Here is a 15,050-nt window from a genome sequence, read left to right as displayed (position 1 = left end):
ACCTCTGCAGTAATATATATGCAGAATTTTGCAGCCTGCATCCAATTAACATGATACTCCATGTGTTATGTCATCTTGCTGCATTGTTTTTCTCACACCTGCTCTTCCTCAACCCCTTGTTTCTCTGTCTAGGGAACCATCTAATGTGGCTAGATAGGTATGTGCCTGTGTCCACACCCAGACCATCTTATTTTTTTAAAAATGTTTATTATTATTTTTGAGAGAGAGAGAAAGAGAGCACACGTAGGGCAGAGGCAGAGAGACACGGGGGTACAGAGAATGCCAAGCAGGCTCTGTGCAGACCACAGCGAAGCCAGATGCGGGGCTGAAACTCACAAACCATGAGATCATGACCTGAGCCCAAGTCGCACACTTAACCGACTGAGCCACCCAGGCACCCCCAAACCATCTTATTTAAATATATAGTTTTATGCATCGAATTTTGGAAGCTTGATAAATCTTTGGTTTGTCTTACTCTATGTGTCTTACAAGCATTGTGAAATGTTTTGTTTGTTTTTTTCTGAAAGCTAAGTGAGTAATAAAACAAAATTTGAAAGGATGCAGTTAGGCTATGCCTAGGCTTACAGCTTCACATCAGATCTCCATAGTGAAGAAGGTTGCTTTACATTAATGAGGATCATATTTACTCTTTCAGCCTCACCTGCAATTATTGGGTGAGCTCAGGTCTCCTTAGTTCATTACCACCATTAGTGCCTGTCAATAACGGAGAGTGTGCCTGAAATGTACAAGTACCTGTGAGCTTGGGAAGACTCATCTCTTCTAGTGGAGGGCAGCTCTGGCCTGTGGGGTGGAGAGTGTGGGTCCTGATCCTACAGCTTACTGAAAATTGAGCTGTCTCTGGACTTTGGATGTCCCATCTATATAAAGCCAAAGCAGCATCTCTCCTAGTTTGTCGTGTGGGCCACCTGCTTCAGAATCACCTGCACAACAGTTAGTTGTGCAGCGGCCTATTGAACCACAAGCTGGAGTGAGGCCCAGGAATCTGCATCTTCAACAGGTCTCCCAGGTATATCTAATGGAACATTAAAGCTTAGGAACTTCAGGTCTGTGGTTAGACATGCCCTGCAGCTGACCTACCAATTCCCCTTTGCTCTTTCTTGGGCAGCAAGGAGTTAATCCTGGCTAGCCAGTGTGGTCCTCACCTGCTCCTGCAGGAGCTATGCCAGGCTCTAGGGATGGAGCTCACTGACACCTGGCTACCTGCTTAGCTCTTGAAGCCAGAGTGGCTATGGCTGGCCTGCCCTGTAACAGCTCAGACCACAGGAAGCCACTCTCACCCTAGCTGGGTGTCCAATCTGCATAAAGTAGACTGCTGTCTGTCCAGGCTCCCCTTGAAGTCCCTATGAGGAACCATCTTGCTTCCTAGAGCCTGATATTAAGGCTGAAATTCTAAACACCCAGCATGTGCCAGGAGCCCAGTACAAGTCTGGTAAATGAATAGAGTCATGAAGGAGAGGGTAATGTAAGGAGTATGAGGTGAGATCTTATGCACAAGGCAGATGGTTGAGGACATTATATACTTGTGGGGCAAAAGTGTGTCCTTAAATGAAATCAGATACCTGGCACATAGTATGCATTTTAAATGCTGTTATGACAGATGCGCTTGGTAGCATCCCCTTCCCCATTTCCCTTCAGCCCTTCACCTTTCATTGTGCCAGCCCCCGAGTGTTAGAATCTGTATCCCTGTGCTTTCCCCTCTGCCTTCAAGCAGAAGAGGCCAGAAATCCTACAGAGTTAGCTCATGACCTCCAGCAGTCCTGGAAACAGTAACTGATTGACATGAGTGTATAAATACCCCAGCTCCCTCACCCTTTCAGTAAGCTAGCCCTGAGATGTGGATCTTCTGGAGGTCCCCAGTGAGATAGAGCCCCAACTGCCCATGGTGGTCATTTGCTTGATAACATACATTTGCTTTTGAGTGTGTGTGGGGCTCCTTCCCCTTGCCTCTATCTTTTCTCCACTCCACTACTGATGTTCTGCAGATCAACTCCAAAATCAACCACTTGCACTCAAATCTTCACTTCAGGATCAGCTTCTGAGAGACACCATGGTCGGGATGGTTGTTGAATGGATGAATGATTAAATATCTAATAGATCAAACCAGAGGGATTGGATTCTATACACTTAAAGCATAGTAAGTCTTTGCAGGAGGTTGCTGAATGAATAGCATTTGATAAATGATAGTGTTCGAGGTAGACCCTTACAATTCTAGCACTCAAAATTCTGGTAGAGAAGTGCATCTTGAGGGGTGCCTGGGTGGCTCCGTTGGTTAAGCATCCTACTCTTGATTTCGGCTCTGGTCATGATTTCATGGTTCATGAGTTCGAGCCCCACATCAGGCTCTGTGCTGACCATGTGGAGCCTGCGTGGGATCTCTCTCTCACACTCGCTCTCTGCCCCTCCCCCACTTGTGCTTGCTCTTGAACTCTCTCTTTCTCAAAATGAATAAAAGTAAATAAGTAAATAAGAAGAAATGCATCTTGTAAGGGTGAAGGGATGTTGCATGAATGATCATCGAATGGAATCAAGAGTTAGAGGTCTATGTCTTGGTACATATTGTTGAATAAATCCTTTTCACGTGGGTGGGAGGGAAAAGGAAGAAGACAGGGAAGAGAAAGAGGAAGGAAGGAAGACTAGAAAGGAAGGAGGGAGGGAGGAGTTTCAGAGGCTTAGAGCCAGAAGTGAACATCGTGAAGGGGCCTATGAGACCCCATGTGCTCTGGTGCCTGTTGAGGTTGCAATGACACCTTCCACCAGTCACTCCCTTTTGCATCACACTCCACATCAGCCACCTTTCAGCTCCAGCTCTCTGCAAAAGCTGTTTTCTTAGCTGGGAAGGATCTCTTATTAATGACCCTGCCTACTGAACTCCTGAGACTCTTACATCTCAGCTAAGAATTTGCTTCCTCGGGGAAGCCTCACAGACATTTCCATCACATTACATGTATATATAACTATATAGCTGTCATGTCACTTGGCATCATTTCCCCCTTATGTCATTAATTACTGGATGGCTAACGCATCTCAGCAGAACGGATCCTTCTCGTCCATATGCCCAGGGTCCATCACAGGCCCTGGCACATAGTAAGTGCTCAATAAATACAGGCTGAATGACACAGGCATGGCACCTGGCCCAACTCAAACCTTAGAACTAACGTTTCTCTGGGCAGTCAGGGTTCCAGGAACTATCACCCACACACACACACACTGTTCCCACCCCCATAACACCCCACACTAACCAAATGGTAAAATGTACCCAAAATCTGAGGAAAGCCTTGGACAAGCCATCTTAGAATAGTAACAGCTTCTGTCCCAGCCAGCACTGTCACAGGCAGCTTAATTATGGTAATTAGAACCCACATTAAAACATGATTATAACATAAAATTGGAATTAGCCGTATTACACATCCAAATTTTTCGGTATGCTTATTGATTTTCCTCCCCTGTTAATCAGAGAGCTACAGTAAATTCAGATAGATCTGGTATAATTAAAACTGAGCCTGTGAGTGCTAGTGAAAATTCTAATTAGCATCTGTCTTTTGTTAAGGACAGTGAGGTGGAGATGTATATTTTTATGGGAAACGTAATCAGGGCACTCATGTTTCTTTTCTGGATCCTAGGTGGGGCAGGTCACATAATTCTCATTCCTTCTTAAGGACTGTTTCAGAAAAAAAAAGTGCAAATAGTGAAGACATCTATGAAATGCCTAAACAAGAAGTGGTTGGTTTAATGAAAAACTAGTCAAACTTGGTGGTGGGAGGCATACAGATAAAACCACCAATTGAATTGAATCACCATCTTTTCTATATGGTGGAGTGATTTTGAAATTAGGCAACCTTGAGCTCACATCTTAATTCTGCTGATTACTATCTGTGTGATCTTGAACAAATTTTGTTTTGCCTCTCTGAACCTCAGTTTCCTCATCTGTGAAATGGGGATAATGGTAGAGCCTGTCTCATAGGGTGATGGGAGGATTAAAGAGATTACACATTTTTCAACATGAAGTAATTTTTCAATAAGTGTGAGTTGTGATCATCATCAACATCACCACCACCATCATCACCGTCATCACCCATCATCTTCATCATCATCATCATCATCATCATCACCACCATCATCATCACCACCACCACCACCATCATCACCCATCATCTTCATCATCATCACCACCATCACCATCACCATCATTACCATCACCATCATCACCACCATCAGCATTATCATCATCATCACCATTATCATCACCACCATCATCATCACCATCATCACCGTCATCATCACCCATTATCTTCATCATCATCACCACCATCATCATCATCACCATCATCATCATCACCACCATCATCAACACCACCACCACCATCATCACCCATCATCTTCATCATCACCACCATCACCATCACCATCATCACTACCATCATCAACACCACCACCACATCATCATCACCATCATCACCACCATCAGCATTATCATCATCACCACCATCATCATCACCACCATCACCATCACCATCATCACCATCACCATCATCACCATCACCATCACCATCATCCTCACCATTGTCTTTATTGACATTAACACCATAGTCATCGTTAGCATCCTAGATTTGTAATGCATTCCATGGCCCTGATAAGCTTTCTGGTATAGTGAAAACACCACGACTTTGGATTCTGGTAGCCCTCCAACCATGCCACTCATAAGATATACAACCTCAGACAAGCCATTATATCCTTCTCAGTGTGTTTCCTTATTTGTAAAATGAATACAATTCCCAAGGGGATATTGGGGATGGGATAAGGGCACAGAGCTAGTCATTTGAGCAATGTTAATTCTCCATCTCTAATATCCAGTCCTGTCTCTTGGACAGACTGCTTTGGGGATAGTATATCTCAGGCATGTAGAGAACATAAAATGAAGGATCTCCATGTCTCTAGTCACCAGCCTTCAGCCTTCACTCAGAGGATATTTTGTGCTGCCTCCTACAAGGCCATGTTCCACTGTCATGACCTTAGCTGCTGGGAAGTGTTTCTGCCATCTATATGTATGGAAGACACCGTAGAGCTTATCAACTATCCCATGTGTTTACCTGCATTTCCAAGCCTCCTTTGCAGTTAATGCACGTGACTCCTTCTGGCCAATAGACTGTGAGTGGAAATACGTCACTTCCACTTGCCAGGAAACCACAGACAGAGATAGCAAAGCCTAAAGACGGAAGTGGCCTAGATCGTCAAGCCACTACAGGGAGGACAGTGGTCCTGGAGAGCAACTGCATCTGCACAGGGCTTGTACAAGTGAAGAAAAAACAGCTGTTGCACAAAGCCGCCGAGGTTTTGAAGGTTTTTTGTTACAGCAGGTGTAGTGTAACCTGTGCCGATTAGTACGGTAATTGGTCTCTACAATCAAGTCTCTTTTTGGTGTGTGCCTCTTGCTCCAAATACACGAATGGCCTGTTGGCTGTCGGCCATTCCCAAACTGATGAACTTTCTTCCAGAGCACATTTTGGGTGTAGACTGGAGGGGAATCGGAACTTCTGAGTTCAAAGATTTGCCAAGGTGCTCATGCCCCTCTATGTGATGTGCATCTGGTCCCTCACTGTTCAGATGGTGCAGGTGGCTGGAGGAGAAACACAGAAAACCCAAAACATGAGGGCCCTCGCATGGCTCGCTCACAACCACGTAGCCCCCTGGACATACTGGGGTGCCCCATGGAATTGATATGTCAACTATCACGGCATCTATTGTTTTCCCCCAATCAGAATCCACACCCATCTTTATTTTGGTATCAGAACTTCAGTTTTGATTTGAGAACCATTCACTGGATGCAGCCTGGTGAGCTTGTCAACCAAAAGGCTTTTCCCTCCTCTACCCGAGTGGTAAGCACGTGACCCAGCCTAGCTAGTGACTCATACCAGGTGGAGCCCCTTGAAGGGACTGGGGATGGTCCCTGCTTCCTAGATCCTCAGCACTCCAACGGTCCAGCTCTTTGTTGGCCTGTGAGATATTCCTGTCCTTCTAACAAAGCCTTCCCACCTTTTCCTGGCTGAAGGTAGCCAGCATCAGCCCCTTTTCACCAAAGAGTCCTGAGTAATACATAGTAATGAATTCCACCCAATATTGACAAAACCCCTGTCGTGTGTTGGGTACCATACTGGACCCTATTGCCCTGTCATTAAAAGTTTGGGACACATTTTGTGTTTGACCTATTAAGAAAACATAACCCAGACAGTAAGCAAAATGTGGACTTATTCATTCAACAAAGGTACTGTGTTGATTATGGGCAAACACATATCTAGGTGCTAGGGATACAGGAGTGAACAAAACAGACCCGAATCCCCACCCTCTGACATTTCAGTTGGAGGAATCAGAGGAAAATAACACATAAATGAAAACACAAAGTACTCGGATGCTCAGAGGTGCTGTGGAGAGAAATGAAAACAGGACAGGCGGGCGGGAGTGCATGGTGGTAGGTGGGGGGAGGCAGGATAAAGAGGGGTTGCAATTTTAAACCCATTAGTCAGGGAAGACTTCACTGAGGTTTGTGCAAAACCTGGAAAATAGAATTGCGTGTGCTCTTGTTCTTGTTCCCAAATTCCATTTTGCAGGTGACTTGGTTTATAGGGCTGTTGTGGGGACAGGACCTGACACTTAAAAAGTAGATAATAAATGCCAGCTGGACACAAGTACAAAGAAGGCATTTGGATGCCAAGTCAGCTCTGAGGGTGTGGGGAGCACCGGCACTCACCCTTCCATCCTGAACCATCACCCTGAAGCATCCCAACCTGAACCATCACCCTGGGGCTGCTGACAAAGCCCTTCCTCCTTCAGGCCCTGGAAACTACTGAAGCTTTGGCTCCTTAGGATGGTTTGCAACCACCGGACCCCCATCCCTCAGCTGCTGGCTGGTCCTGCTGCACCTGTCAGTCACTGCTCTGGAAGAGCTTGGGGGTGCAGGGAGGAAACAGGGCACAGAGAGGGGGGAAAATAAATGCACAAGCCCAGCCTGAGGCAGATGGCTTTTGTCCCCATGGGCAAGGTGCTTCTAACATCTCCCATTCCTCCCTGCTGCCCCACTTCCCTACATCTGACAAATGCTCCAGGGCATGGGCTCTGGATAGAGGTGGATCTGGCTTCAAATCCTGCCTGGACATATGCGTACAGGCAATCTCCCCACCCTATGAACCTCAGTTTCATAATGTCAACTTCCTAGGTCAAGGTTAGGGTTATGATGTGATACACAGAAATCACCTAGCCGTGTGCCAAACATGTTGTGAATGGATCTTGATTCACTCCTGGTTCCAAATCCTTGGCCTCAGCCACTACAGGACACCCTGGTCCCACCCACTGTATGGTTAGGGCTCTGCATGGAGACGTGGAGCCCAAGGGCTCTTGGCCCCAGCTCCACATTAGGGTCACCTGGGGAACTTTAAAGAAAACATATGCCCAGGCTCACTCCCAGAGAGTGTGATACAATTAACTTGGATTGTATCCTGGGCGTAGGAATTTCTATAAGCTTCCAGGTAATTCCAAGGTGTAGCCAAGGTTGAGAAGCACTGCTTTGGCCCAGGGCTTTGATGTAAGCCCCCTACACTTATTCCCAAAGTATGGGATATACTTAGACACCATGCCCTTAGGCACCTTCTCAGATCATCTGATTTTTATTTTTCTAATTGGGGTCAAGAATTTGTAGAGCATCAACCATGTTCCTGGCACAGTGTTAGACACTGAGTAAAGTACCGTGCCTGCCCTCAGGTAGCTTGGTGTCTGGATGACGGTACCATGGAGAAATGCCAGGCTTGAAGGTGACTCTGAAAGCAGGGAGGAACGGAATCTTACCCAGATTGGGGGAATGGGTGGAAAGGAGGGGGTTGCCGTGTCACAACAAAACTTCACCTTGAAAAAATGAGTAGCAATGGCCTGGTAGAGATGTGGGAGGAAGAAATGTAGCCCGGGTAAACCGGAGCAGCATGAGCAAAAACATGTGGAAGTGTGAAAAATCAAGGAGTGTGTTGGGGGGGTACAATACAAGGAGGGAGATTACTTCCAGCCAGGTCTATATGACAGGGGTGGAAGCCAGATAGCAGAATCCTTCACATTACAGGCACTGGGGAGCCATGGGAGGCTGTAGGTTACAAGGCAGCCTTTATTCTGTGCATAAGCATTCAGGGTACAGCTGCAATTGAGCGCTGGTGGGGGTTGGGGGGGGGGGGGGCAGTGCGACATCCAGAGAAGGAAAAGCCTTTGTTTGGCAATTCTCTCCCAAGCAACTTTATTTCATTCCCTTCCATCATGTAGGAACTCAGAAGTTATCAAGAGAACATCACTGCCATGGTAACGGTAAGAGAAACAAACAATGCATGCATTGTATAAAATTGTCCATAAAGGCTGTTTATTTTTCATACCATTATTTTAATAGGCGGGGATGGCAGTGATGGGATGGAGAACAGCAGGCTGTAATGGTGCCGTTAACGCTGCCTTTTCTCCAAACGACTCGAAATGCTCACAGACATTCAGACATTGGCACTTAGATCATGTCTCCGGCTGGGAACTCCCGCTGGTTTAGAGTCTCGCTGCTGGGAAGCATCACCTGTTCCCGGATCCGAAAGGCAGTGTGGCTCAACGGTTATAAACTTGAACTGGAGGTCAGACCGTCCTAGGTTCGAGCCCGCGCTTCCTGCCTGGTGGCTGATGGGCAAATTTCAGCACCCCTCTGAGCCTCTCTTCACTCAGCTGCAAAGTGGAGATTCATTCATTCACTCACTCAATATTAAGATTTCATCGAAAATCTCCCTACTTTGTGTTGAAAAAGGTTCTTGTGTTCATGGAGTTTAGAATCTGGTGGGAGAACACACCTGTAAGCATATCAGTAAATCAGAAAGATGGTTTTAGATAGTGATACTTGTTAAGGAGAATTTAAAACCGAGGAAGTGCTTTCTGAAGAGGTGCCATTCTAGCTGACCACAGAAAAATGACAAAGAGCCAGCTGTGTATCTATCAGGAGGAAAAGCCTTCCGGGCAGGTGGACAGCCAGAGCAAAAGCCTGAGAGGCACATCTGGGTTAGGAATGTTTAGAGATGCAGCTTCCTACAGCAACCACCAGGCCAGAGAGGGAGGAGGGGCCAGATCTGGGGGGGGGGCCCTATAGGCTAAGGTAGGAGTTTGACTTATAATAAGATCGCCTCCTACAGGTGGCTGTAGGGATTAAACGAGATATCAAATGGTCAACTCGAAGCAGCTGCTTTAAACATTTATTTATTTTGAGAGAGAGACACAGACAGACAGAGCGTGAGCAGGGGAGGGGCAGAGAGAGAGGGAGACACAGATTCTGAAGCAGGCTCCAGGCGCCGAGCTGTCAGCACAGGGCCCGACGCGGGGCTCGAACTCACGGACCGTGAGATTGTGACCCAAGCCAGAGTCAGGCGCCCCAGCAGCTGCTGTAAAACATCAGCTTTTACTCTCGCAGGGAGGGCTGCCGTAGAACCCATCACCTCTTGAGTGTGGAAGCAAATGGGAGTCACTCAGGCCTTGTCCATGGGCTTAATAGGCTAATTTCAGTTGGCCACTCCCCTAGATGTAGTCAGGAACTTTCTAGGCAGTACCTCAAGGTAATCTGCCCCTGAGCCTCCATCACCCAAAGGAAGATGACGTCATCTGCAGGACAAGTCCCTGCAGATTCCCCCTAAGAGACAGTGACCTTGGCTGCAACAATCCTTTCTCTTCTTTTGCCAATAACTTCCCCACCCCCACCCTCCTTCCTACAGAAACCTATTCTGTACAACTCCTCCTCTGAGCTCTTTTCTACTTGGATGATGGGATGCTGGATGCTGTCTGATTCAGGAAATGCTTACTGGAGCCAGTTAAATCTTCAAAGGTACTCAGTTAAACCTTGTTTTTAACACCACAGGGTGGATGAATTTCTGAACTGGGAAGTTTTGAGAGATCACTTTTCCTAATTATTTTCCTTTTGCATATGGGTGAAGTAAGGATCAGAGAAGAAAAGAGACTTACAGACCTCACACAGGAGGCAGTAGGGAGGCCTCCAGGCGCTACACTTCATACCCACTGTTCCTTGGGCTCCTGAACTCAAGTCCATCCGTGATCTCCAAGGGAAAACTTCTTGGCCTCCATTTCTGCCAATGCTGGGTGTTGATTTCTTCTGGAGAACAGTGTGGGGTGATGGAAAAACTCAGACCCTGTGAGGCTCTCCTCTTCTCCCCGCACCCTCCTCTGTCTTCCTGGGGACAAAGGCTGGGCTTTGGCCAAGAAGCCGGGAAGAAGCTGAATCCCTGATGGGCTCAGAAGTTTTATTTCTTCTGTGCCCTTAACCCCAGCTGGGCTTTCTCCTGCGTCATAATAAATAGACGTACTAAACCCTGCTGGAGAAGAACTTTCTGTGGCATTGGGCCCATGTTGCTTCCTAAAGTCTATGTGATACAGTAAAACTACTCCCTTTTCAGGATGAGCACTTAGTTCAGCACTGAACCTGTATCCTCTCTCTTACCTTTGCAAAAACCCTAGGAAGTCATCACTGCTATCTCTCACTTCATACGGACAGGAAAACTGAGGTTTGAAGGTCACACTTGGAGGAGGAAATTCAGGCATATCGGACCCCATTTAAACCTGCTGATTCCACAGGACACAGGTGCTCTTGGGGTCACCGAACACAAAAGTCTTAGGATGGTCCACAGGTGTGTGCCTCTTTGCAGAGGGAGGCTGCTCTTCATGGTCTGAAAAATGTACGCATTACAGTTTATAATGCCAGCAGAGTATATAAATATACGCAGTATCTTTAATTGATTTTTCCCCTCGCCTTTGAGGCCCAAAAGCATAAACCCAGAGAAGTCTTCAGGCTAGGTTCGCGGGAACTTGACTGTGGGGTCTTATCACATCCTCTATGTTTGTCCTTCCCTGTTAGCCTCCTTCACGTCTCCAAAGTACACTGGCTTTCCTTCTCATCTGGCCAGACAAGCCGCTAGAGAATGCAAATCCAGTTTGCAGGCTCGCTTTGTATTCTGTAAACTTTCAGTCTGAAATAAAGGCATTGTCTCCCTGTCGGATCTCTGCTGTGCACAAGCATTCCTCAAGAGCCAGGGCAGGTTGTATAGACAGATCAAGCATTTCCAAGGAAACCTAAGAGGCCTAACTGCTTCTTTCTAGGTAGTGTGGACACACTGGATGAGGGTGGCTGTGTCACAGTCGGTCACTCCCTTGTTAGCATCTGGCCAGCGTGATGCAATGGCCACATCCCTTTGGCACAGGGCTACACCAGGCTCATGGGAAAGTTAGGAAGACCGGGTTCAAATCACAGGAAGAGAAGCTGGTTGGATGCTCTGCCTTCCCCCATCACTCAAAAACAACTTGTCTCCTTTACTCTCAAATCATCCCATTTTATCTTCCTCATAGAACCTGGAGTTCTCTGAAATTGTTAATTCTTAAAGGATTTACCGTCCGTCTCTCACCTGTACAAGGTAAGCTCCGGAAAGCTTCGAATTGTTAATTGCTGCATCCTCAGTGTCTGGCACATAATAGATGTTCAAGAAATATTTTTTGAAAGGATGGGTGGGTGGATGGATGGATGGATAGATGGATGGATGGAGAGTTTACTACATGCCATGTGTACTATCTTAAGTGCTTTCGAATAATCATCTCATTTAATCTAAGTCACAGCTTGTCATTGAAACAGTTTCAGAGAAGTTAAGTCAGTTGTTCAAGGTCACACAGCTGTTAGTAGGAGAGAAACCATTCAAATTCAGGTCTCTCAGGTTTCAAAGCCTGCTTTCACCACTCAGCTATACTGTCTCCCCTGGCATAGAACATCAGTCCTGGAAAGGATTTGGCACTCATGTGCCAGTCTAGTGAAATTTCCAGGCTTCACTAGACTCTCAGTTCTGGAGAGCAAAGGACAGAGTCTTCTGCACCCACAGCACCTACTACAGAGTTTGGCACCTACTAGCTACTCAATAAATAGAAGATACTCAAAGAGTATTTGTAGATAGATGGATGAGTGAGGGCGTGGTTGAGTGGATGGATGGATGGATGGGTGGGTGGATGGGGAGATGGACGGATAGACGGATGGACGGATGGACAGATGGATGGATGGAGAGATGGACAGTTGGATGGATGGAGGGATGGATGGATGGATGGATGGGTCACTGGATGGATGGATCCATGGACAGAACGACGGATGGATGGATGGATGGACGGAAGGACGGATGGATGGATGGACGGATGGACGGATGGATGGATGGACGGACGGACGGATGGATGGACGGACGGACGGATGGATGGATGGATGGATGGACAGATAGATGGACGGATGGATGGATGGATGGATGGGTCAGTGGATGGATGGATGGATCCATAGATGGAACGATGGATGGATGGATGGATGGATGGATGGATGGATGGATGGGTCAGTGGATGGATAGACGGATGGATGGACAGATGGATGGATGGATGGATGGATGGATGGATGGGTCAGTGGATGGATGGATGGATCCATGGATGGAAGGATGGATGGATGGATGGATGGATGGATGTATAGCAAAACAGTCCCAGAGAGGCTGATGATTCACCTAAGATTACACAGCAAGTCAGCAGAGGAGGGATCAGAATCGAGGACTCTAACCCACTTCTCTCTCACACACACAACACCAAAGCTTTGAGAATGAAACAGTGTTTTCCTTACAGTCTGAACAGAGCTCAATTCTTTAGTGCATCAGCTCATGGGAACTTCTCTCTAACCTCATAAAATAAGTGTTATTGTATCCCCTCATGTCACAGGGATATTATATCCATTTGTATCAATCACCCCACACTATAAGTGTTATTTTTATCTCTTCTCCTCAGAAGAGGAAAACAAGGCTCAGAAACGTTAAATAACTTGCCCTTCTTACCCAGCAAAAGAGGTGAGGCCAGGATCTCACCTTTTGTCTCCTGACCAATTTTAAGTGTATAAGAGCTGATTTATCTAATGGCAACATACAGATTTGTGGGCACACATCTCTACACGGAAGCTAGATTCTCTCCCTGGGAAGCTGTGGGTGGCAGAGAATCCACCGACACCAGAATAGACACACAAGGTGTCCTGTGGTCACAGAACACAAGCCTGACAAAAAGTAGACCAACTGTACGATTTTGAGCAAGTTACTATCTCCCTGAGCCTCAGTCTCCTCATCTGTAATATGGGTATCAAAATTGCCACAGCAGATGATTTTCATCCGCAAGCTGCTCTGGTCCCAGAATGCTATTCCCATCATGGTATTTCTTCTTGGGGGGGGGGGATCTTAAAGACAGAGAGAGAGAAAGAGAGAGAGGGAGAGAGACAGACCTCCCACCATCATAATCTCAGATTGCAAGGTCCTATTCTGTCAGGACTTTTCTCCATGCCATGTTTCAGCTGGCAAGCAGAATGAGGAAATCCCTGTCTGTGTTATTCAATGGGTTAATAATTTACTATATCACTTCTTCTGTGTAAGATACCTGCATGCAAGTAATGACCTTCTCAACACCCAATGCCTTTATCAAAAGAAGTAACTCCTGATGGTGGACTTTTAGTCATTGTGGCCAGTGGTAATGAGGGGGTACCAAAGCGCCAGGGGACATCTACTGAACCATAGCATGGAGACAGCCATAAAATTCCTGAGGTGGGAGGAGTGCCAGCTCTGGACTCAGACCTGGCCTTGAATCTACCTTGTCCCATCGCTTCCTGGCCACGTGACCTCAGGTGGGTTGTGACCTTCCCTAGGACTCAGGTGCTTATCTGTCAAACGGAGACAAGCACGTCTCACTGTGAAGGATCGTTACGAAATTGAAATGACCAACCCTGCACACTGTGGTACAGTACCTGGCAAGCAGGAGATGCTTATAAACACTGGTTTCTTGCCTCCAAGTGTGGAGCTGGCCTATCTCTTTGTTTCTCTCTTCCTCAGTTTCTCCTGTTCTGTTTTCCTCAGTTGCCTTGTTTATGTTTCCCTTCAAGGAGTATTATTGGATGCCTACTGCATGCTAGCACTGTGCAGGCCCTAAGTGTTTGGTGACGGGTGAGACAGGCAAGGCCACTCCTTACAGGGCTTTATGTCTAATATGGCAAAGCAATGGGGGGGGGGGGGCCTTCATCTTCCCCAAGGAAGAAGTCAGCTCTCATACACCCCCTGCCTCTTTATAAAAACCACCAGTAAATGCCAGAAATGGAAACTTCCTTGTGCCAGGGATCAGGTTTTACGGGGGACTCTGTCCGCCAAGCCTGATGCAGATCTGGATCTGCAGTGAGTACCCAGTAAAAAGCACTGAATGAATGTGTAAAAGGGGAAGCTTTGGGTGTGGGGGGTCTTTTGATGTCCTAGATGAGAGTGCTCCCTCTCCCCTCCAGTCCTCTCCGACCCTGTGCTCGCCTCCCCCACCCATTCTTTATAGGGACTCCCAGCCACCACTCAGCTAAAGACATATTCCTCCCGCTGCCTGCAACCTTCTCTCCATCTGCTCCCTCTGCCTGCTCAGGCTGCAATGTGGAGATAGTGTGGCAAGGTGGTGTGGGGGGAGGGCGAGAGAGGGCTTCTAAATTGGGGTGAGAGGCCGGAGAAGCTGGCTGGGCCGCAAAGGTAGCCCACACAGTCTGTCTTGAGCCTCTGGGAGTACCTACAAGCCTGTGCCCCCATCTAGCCCTTGGCCAACGCCTGTCCCTAAGCATCTGCCTGTCTCCCCCCTCTACTGTCCCCCACCACCTCTATTCGTGGACAAAAGACAAGATGCTGAGAGTCAGGGCTGGGCAAGAGCACAGCGTGGAGGGTGGGCCCCGAAATCCAGCTCAGATAGGGGAAGGGCCCATATACAGCAGAGCTAAGGGCCTGAGCTGAGAGGAAGCCCTGGCTAGCTCTGGCTCCCTGTTGACAATGGGGATGTGGACGATGGAACTCACATTAGAACAGATCAGTTTTAATTTATAGTCCCTGGTGAGGCTTTACAGGCATAGGAACCCCCGCCCCCAACGCCAAGTATTGGATACACAATTTCGTGGCCATTTATGTTGTTCT

The sequence above is a fragment of the Felis catus genome, chromosome D3, assembly GCF_018350175.1.
Source record: "Felis catus isolate Fca126 chromosome D3, F.catus_Fca126_mat1.0, whole genome shotgun sequence".
Classification (NCBI taxonomy): Eukaryota; Metazoa; Chordata; class Mammalia; order Carnivora; family Felidae; genus Felis; species Felis catus.
Note: the sequence above shows the minus strand (reverse complement) of the source record.